At 42.6% G+C, this 8,046-nt stretch overlaps 1 pseudogene; it reads left to right on the top strand.

Moving 5' to 3' along the window:
• Nucleotides 1–7,630, top strand: part of LOC124038735 — a 26,039-nt pseudogene extending 18,409 nt beyond the window's left edge.
• The last annotated feature ends 416 nt before the right edge of the window (nt 7,631–8,046 follow it).

Raw genomic sequence — 8,046 nt, 5'->3', positions numbered from 1 at the left:
TGTGGCAGGCAGGCACAGCCATGACACTGTATGACCGATCAGAAATCGTGCCCTCACCTTATGTAATTAATTTGCAGTTGGGCTGAATAAGAAGACGGTTAAAGGTTGTTTGCAGTACAGTCCCATCTGAAAAGTCAATTGTGTTGAATGGTTGAATGGTTTGCTGAATACACATTTCTCCAGACACAGATGATCAGCTTTCAAACAGAAGCTTGGTAACATAATGTGCACATTCATGCAGGCACACATAGTAGTATATCACCCGTGTGCATTCTGTTGACAGTAAGCAATAAAAGTGACATACAGTATTTTCCATTTCTGAACCTGGCAAATGGGCTTGGAGAGCTGCTCAGCTATAAGGGCAATTGGAGGAAGACTTCTAGCTGACCTTCCAGGTTCTTTTTTTACCTCAGTTTATTTAGTAAATATTTTCTTCATTCAATTTCTTGAACTGCATTGTTGTTTAAGCGGTACACCAGTCAACAACATCCGGTGAAATTGGAGGGCGCGCAATTCAAATAGATAATCGTAATTTTAAACATTCATGAACATACAAGTATCTTATATAATTTAAAAGCTTACATTCTTGTTAATATAACTGCGTTGTCCGATTTACACAATAGGCTTTTTAGCGAAAGCATACCATGCAATTGTTTGAAGATGGCACCCCACATCAAAATATTTTTCAACCAGCACAGGCTTCATAAAATCACAAATAGCGATCTAAATAAATCACTTACTTTTGAAAATCTTCCTCTGCTTGCAATCCCAAGGGTCCCAGCTACAACATGATTGGTCGTTTTGTTATAAAATCCTTCTTTATATCCCAAAAAGTCTGTTTAGTTGGCACCATCGATTTCAGTAAGCCACTCATTCAACATGCAGACAAAGGAGTCCGAAAAGCTACCACTAAACTTTGTTCAAACAAGTCAAACTACATTTCTATTTAATCCTCAGGTATCCTAACATGTAAATAAACTATAATATTTCAAACGGAAAGAAGTATGTTCAATTGAAAAGTAAAATTAGTTAGTAAGTGCGCGCCAACAGACTGATTTTTAACTGGGAGTCTTTGTACAAAAACTCAAAATTCTTGCTTGTTTTTGAAGAAACAATCCTGAAACAATGAACAAAGACTGTTGACATCTACTGGAAGCCATAGGAATTGCATTCTGGGAGCTGGAATTACATAGAACCCATAGCTTTCCATTATAAGAGCCTGGGAGCTCAAAAAAAATCTGTTCGGATTTTCTTTGGAATTTCACCTGCCATATCAATTGTGTTATAGTCTCAGACATTATTTTAACATTTCTAGAAGCTTCCATGTGTTTTCTATCAAATGCTACCAATTATATGCATATCCTGGCATCTGGGCCTGAGTAACACTATCCAATGCTACCAATTATATGCACATCCTGGCTTCTGGGCCTGAGTAATAGGCAGTTTACTTTGGGCAAGTCAGTCAGTCAGGAAAATAGACCCTAGCTCTAAGAAGTTATTTAGGGCTTTTAAGTAAGCATTTCACTGTACACTCTACACCTGTAGATGTAAAATGTGATTTAATTTGATCTCCTTTCCTATTTATTACCTGTGCAAGGGCAACAGTGCACCAGGGGGGCGATTCCAACCTGAGTTAAGCATGCGTAAATGGAACATAATTATCTTTTTATGCACTTTTCCCGCCATGCGTATTCTGACTTAGAATTTAACCATGAGAATAGCATGCTCTTCACCCGCGATTCGTTTGGGGTGCAGATCTAATAAATTACGGTGTGGCAGAGGTGTCTACAGATACACCGTATTCTGTACTTGACTTAATTCCCTAATAATTCCACCACCTTTATACATGAGGAAACCGTGCGTACGGTCTATCTATAAATAATTACAACTAAATCCATTTCAATCCCACTTTGTAATAACAACATGTGGAAAAAGTCAAGGGGTGTGAATGCTTTCCGTAGGCAATGTCTAAGAGTTCTGAACTCTTACCTGGGCGAGGCCTTGATTTCCATCATTGGATGTGAACCTTAATCTCAGTATTGGAACAACAATAACTAATCAACTGACTGTGAATATGCTATTATTGTGAATTTAGACAGCCTGGGAGTGTCTTTATTTACATTTCAATGCCTTGTCTGCATTAATAAGGTAAGAATGTATGAGGTCAAATTCAGTCAGCACTCTTTTATCGATCTATCACCACTTGTCATGAGTTAAGTTGTCACACCTCTGAACTTTTATTATACTGAGATAAAGATCTTTGTAATGTGCATGTTGGCCTCTGAGTCAAGGGCAAATGGGCTTTCACCATCTTACTGGGTGAAGTGTCTTTCACTCTTATTGAGGCAGAGGTTCAGTATACTCACTGAACCGTATTCAGTTCACACACAGCATCATCCATTACCCCTCTAAAAACAGCTTCTATATGCTATATCCTTCACTTACCCGCTGAGTTAAACACCAGAGCAAATACATTATCTATACCCCTGGTTACTGATTACAGTAGGCTATTTTTAAGCCCACATGTTTACCGTAAGTGAATGTTGACCATTAACTAATAGAAGCTTTGGCCTTTCACAGGAAATTCACTCTCTTTTTTTAAAGATAATGAGTGTGTGATTTAGGTTTTCCAAGAGGAGCTTGGCGTGGTCAAGTCCTATAACCTGAGACCTGGAGGTGACAAGATCAACAAACAGAACGGATGATCTCCACAAGTGTAGTTCCCACCGTGAAGCATGGAGGAAGAGGTATTATTGTGTAGGGAGGGTGCTTTGCTGGTGACACTGTCAGTGATTGTTTTAGAATTCAAGGCACACTAAACGAGCATGAATACCACGGCATTATGCAGATACACCATCCCATCTGGTTTGCACTTAGTGGGACTATCATTTACTATCATTTTAGTAGGCTAAAATATGAGAGGTAAACATACAGGGGCCACAGGATGTGCTTTGTTTTGTTCCATCCCATCTCTAACACAGCTTATTCAACGAATCAAATGGTCATGGTTGTCTATTTAAAACATGATACAATGAAATCAAGCTTTGAAACCCCAGGACTATATTTCTGTAAAAAAAAACAGAGACGTGCCATTCACTTAAATCTAATTCCCCTTAGTGTGTCTTTTTCTGGTCTACATGTTATGTCACAAGGCTCCTCTTTGTCTTTGAGTATATGTCCCCTCTATTTGTGGGCGTGAGTGGTTTATTAAATTATTTTCTTTCTTTCTGCAGAATATGTTCAGCTGTACACTGATTTCGTACTGAATACGTCCATTTACAAGCACTTTGCAGCCTTCTATCATGGCTTTCATAGTGTGTGTGCATCAGACGCTATGATGGTGAGTCAGGACTTCTCTCTGCATTCTGTGGGGGGTGGGGTAAAAGTCAGCTCGGCTCTCAGGTTCTTTGAGGTCTTTCGGTACGTAAAGTACAATAAGAGTTATTCACGTCACTGTGGTCAGAAAATATCCAGATGAACATTCTGATATAGGTTTATAACTTGAACATTCTGGTACACGTTTATAACTTGAACATTCTGATACAGGTTTAGAACTCATGCAGTTCTGAGTAACAGATTGAGAACGAAATGAGTCTGTTCTGAGGGCAAAAGGGGGTGCAACTCAATATTAGGAAGGTTTTCCCAATATTTTGTATAGTCAGTGTATATGCTGATGTGTCACGATCGTTTAGAGAGGGATTGGACCAAGGTGCAGCGTGGTAGGCATACATTTAACAGGCCTTCATGGTTGAACTGCTGCAAAGAAACCACTACTAAAGGACATCAATAATAAGAGGAGACTTGCTTGGGCTAAGAAACATGAGCAATGGACATTAGACGGGGGGAAATCTGTCCTTGGTCTGATGAGTTCAAATTTGAGATTATTGGTTCTAACCGCCGTGTCTTTGTGAGACGCAGAGTAGGGGAACGGATGATCTCTGCAAGTGTAGTTCCCACTGTGAAGCATGGAGGAAGAGGTGTTATTGTGTGGGGGTGCTTTGCTGTTGACACTGTCAGTGATTTATTTTGAATTCAAGGCACACTAAACCAGCATGACTACCATGGCATTATGCAGATACGCCATCCCATCTGGTTTGCACTTAGTGGGACTATCGTTTATTTTTCAACAGAACAATCTCCCAACACACCTCCAGGCTGTGTAAGGGCTATTTGACCAAGAAGGAGAGTGATGGAGTGCTGCATCAGATGACCTGGCCTCCACAATCACCCGACCTCAGCCCAATTGAGATGGTTTGGGATGAGTTGGACCGCAGAGTGAAGGAAATGCAGCCAACAAGTGCTCAGCATATGTGGGAATAACTTCAAGACTGTTGGAAGATGGTTTGGGATAAGTTGGACTGACACAAGACTGTTGGAAAAACATTCCAGGTGAAGCTGGTTGAAAGAATGCCAAGCGTGTGCACAGCTGTCATCAAGGCAAAGGGTGGCTACTTTGGAGCATCTAAAATATGAAATATATTTAGATTTGTTTAACACTTTTTTGTTTCGTATTGTACATGATTTCATATGTATTATTTAATAGTTTTGATGTCTTCTCTATTACTCTACAATGTAGAAAAAAGTAAACATAAAGAAAAACCCTTGAATGAGTAGGTGTGTCCAAACTTTTGACTGGTATTGTATATATATTCACACATACATACATTCGGGAACATGCGGCAAATCTGTCAGTGAACAGCGTATAGACAATAGAGGCCTTTGGCAATATTTCAAATAACATCGCTGAAAACAAAGGTTGGAAAGCAAATGGCTCCCGCTAGAAAGAGAAGACGCTAATCTGTATGCTGTAGGCTACAAAAATATCTGATCAACTTCCAAATATTTTGGCACAGATGTTTCGGCCATCTCCGGCGAGTGAGAATATCATTGGTCGAGTCAGTGAAACTGAAAAGCATGTTTAGGACTATAATTTTCTCCTCATATTGTAGCCTATAATATGTGCGTGTCCACAATGCTAGGCCTAGGCTGTTGATGGATTCAAGACAAGGGCCTTTTTATTGATCTCAGATTCTCAGTTTGTCAGTGTCAAAGTAGCCTGTATATTCTGCCAGTCTCCAGTCATGTACTTAGAATTGCAAGTGTTTATAAAAGGACATTTATTCCAGGTCCTAGGCTACAAAACATTTTCCCCAATCCTACTGCAATGATATGCATGCGATGCTTTAATATAAGAGCCAATTTATGGAGGGTGTGACACTAACATATCCTCCGGAGGCACGCAAAGGCCAAATTGAGCTCCATACCGGCTCCGTATAGCTCCGCATTGACATGATTGGTTGATGGTAGGTGGTGGCGGGAGGTCCTGTATAAACACATACTCACTTCCTTGACAACTTCCTTCACAACAGCTCTGCTGAATGCACTGACTACTGCAGAGGCCGTATCACCATAAATGCTGCACGCATGGCCAATGCAGATGTCGGAATGACCATGCAGCGCCTTTTAAGGTGATTTTATTTCTCATATTTCTCATGCGTTCTTGTACCTCAGAGCTCACCAGGTCACCCCACTCCAGCTCACTTTTTGTTCCCGATTTACAAATTGGCATATACTAAATAATATGTGCGAAATTAGTTTTAATATAGAATGGGCCATTATCATGCACCTGTCTGAAACAGAGTCTCCCGTCTGTCCGGAGCTGCCAGAGTCTCCCGTCTGTCCCGGAGCTGCCAGAGTCTCCCGTCTGTCCATCGCCCTTCACTCCGGAGCTGCTGGAGTCTCCCGCCTGTCCGGTGCTGCCTGAATCTCCAGTTCGTCCGGTGCTGCCGGAATCTCCTGTCCATTTGGGACCCATTGCTACGGTCCCCAGTCCGAAGTCGGCGGCGAGGATCGGCGCTCTAAGGAGGCCATGGAGGCGGTTAAGGAGGCGGGGAAAGACTATGGTGGAGTGGGGTCCACGTCCCACGCCAGAGCCGCCACCGCGGACAGGCACCCACCCAGACCCTCCCCTATAGGTTCAGGTTATGCGGCCAGAGTCCGCACATTTGGGGGGGGGGTACTGTCACGTTCTGACCTTAGTTCTGTTGTTATGTCTTAGTTTAGTGTGGTCAAGGCATGAGTTGGGTGGGTTGTCTATGTTCCTTTTTTATGATTTGGGATTTCTGTGTTTGGCCTGGTATAGTTCTCAATCAGAGGCAGCTGTCAATCGTTGTCCCTGATTGAGAATCATACTTAAGTAGCCTGGTTTCACTTTTGAGTTGTGGGTGATTATTGTCCGTGTTTGTGCCACACGGGACTGTTTCGTTTGTTTCACTTTGTTATTTTGTATTTTGTAGTGTTCAGTTTTACTTATTAAAATGGACACTTACCACTCTGCAAATTGGTCCGATCTCTCTTACTCCTCGTCAGTAGAAGAGGACGAGCGTTACACTGTGGAGTACCACAAAGCCTTTCGCAACAAGCCATTATGACAGACCCATTATGCTATAGGGTCTTTCACTCTGTTGGAGAAACCTAGAGCTGAACTCTATACCACCTCCACTCTGCCGACTGTCCAGTCAGTGCAGTTGTTGCCCCACCATAACTCATCTCTGCCAACCTGTGCCACTTTACAGCTGCATGCGTTTCCGGTCCCTTTCAGGCCTGTTTTACTCTAGCTGCACTCCCTCCCCTTCCCCCTTGGGGGACCAATCACTTGCTTTAATTTGAAAGTCAACCTTAGCATAGCTCTTCATTTGACCTTTCCTATTACACAAGTCTATGCATTCACTTTTCCTATAACATGAGTCAATGCAGTGTCATGCAACATAACTCAACTTCTCAAGGAGCTGTACACTCTTAGAAAAAAATGAGCTATCTAGAGAACCTAAAAGGGTTCTTCGGCTGTTCCCATAGGATAACCATTTGAAGGACCCCTTTTGGTCCCAGGTAGAACCCTTTCCACAGACGGTTCTACATGGATCCCAAAAGAGTTCTACCTGGAACCAAAAAGGGTTCTTCTATGGGACAGCTGTAGAACCCTTTTGGGACCCTTTTTTGTAAGAGTGTAGTTCACTCTCAATTTCATGCAATCGTGAGTGATGTTACAACAGCCGTCTAAATGTAGGTCTTGACTTGCTGCCATAACAGAATAGTCACGTTGGCTGTGTTTTACATTGCCTGTCAGGAATTATTTATTGACACCACCTGTTTGTGTGTGTGTTTAGCCATTTCTTAGGACGTGGTACTGGTCTTCCCCTTGGAGCTGCAGAAGAAGCTGCTCCACTTCGCCACAGGAAGTGACCGTGTCCCCGTGGGAGGGTTGGTTTACCTCAACTTCAAGATCGCCAAGACGTGTCCACTGACTGGTACTATAGTCATCTCATCACTCATTGCCTCTTACTCATTTATATCCAACAATATAATTTAGAACAATATCCAAACACAAAATAAACATTATAGACTCTAACATTGACTAACAATACTGTTCAAGGAGGGAAACAAGGTACAGCATACTATGGGGAATTGCACTCTCAAGGCTTTGGTTGAAGGATCTGCAATCACGCCTGACAAGGCCAATGAAATCCATGCCTCGCTGCAAGCCCTGTCTTCCACAGATGACAAGCTTGAGGCTCTGATTCATTCCTTTCATTTAATATCGCTCTTCACTGAGCCCAGGAACGGGTGGTAGGGGGCCAAACAGCATAGTCATAATGCTACGTTCCTTTTATGTCAGTCAACTTCGGTACAACATACAATGGGGAAATGTAATCGCGCCCCAAGCCCACCCCAACGGATGCTAAATGAAATGGCCCTTGGCACACCAGCCAGACCTGACCCTGCCAGATGAGGCAGTCTGGGTATTGTGCAGATGGCGTGCTGCCTAGTGACTTTCCCCTGTCCCAACCGTAAGCACACTGTGTGCTAAACTGGGAGCAGTGACATCCAAGCGATTAAAACCTCACAAAAGTGTGTGATGATGCCCAACTCGCCGTAGCACAAATATCTCCTATAGTCAACCCTTTGACAAACCCATCCTGGTGCAGTTGAGACAAGTGGTATAGTGTAGAGAGAGAGAGACAGAAACGTATTGACGCCCGAGTGTCC

Source organism: Oncorhynchus gorbuscha, linkage group LG06, assembly GCF_021184085.1.
Source record: "Oncorhynchus gorbuscha isolate QuinsamMale2020 ecotype Even-year linkage group LG06, OgorEven_v1.0, whole genome shotgun sequence".
In the NCBI taxonomy this organism is placed as follows: Eukaryota; Metazoa; Chordata; class Actinopteri; order Salmoniformes; family Salmonidae; genus Oncorhynchus; species Oncorhynchus gorbuscha.
This window is presented reverse-complemented; position numbering and strand designations above follow the sequence as displayed.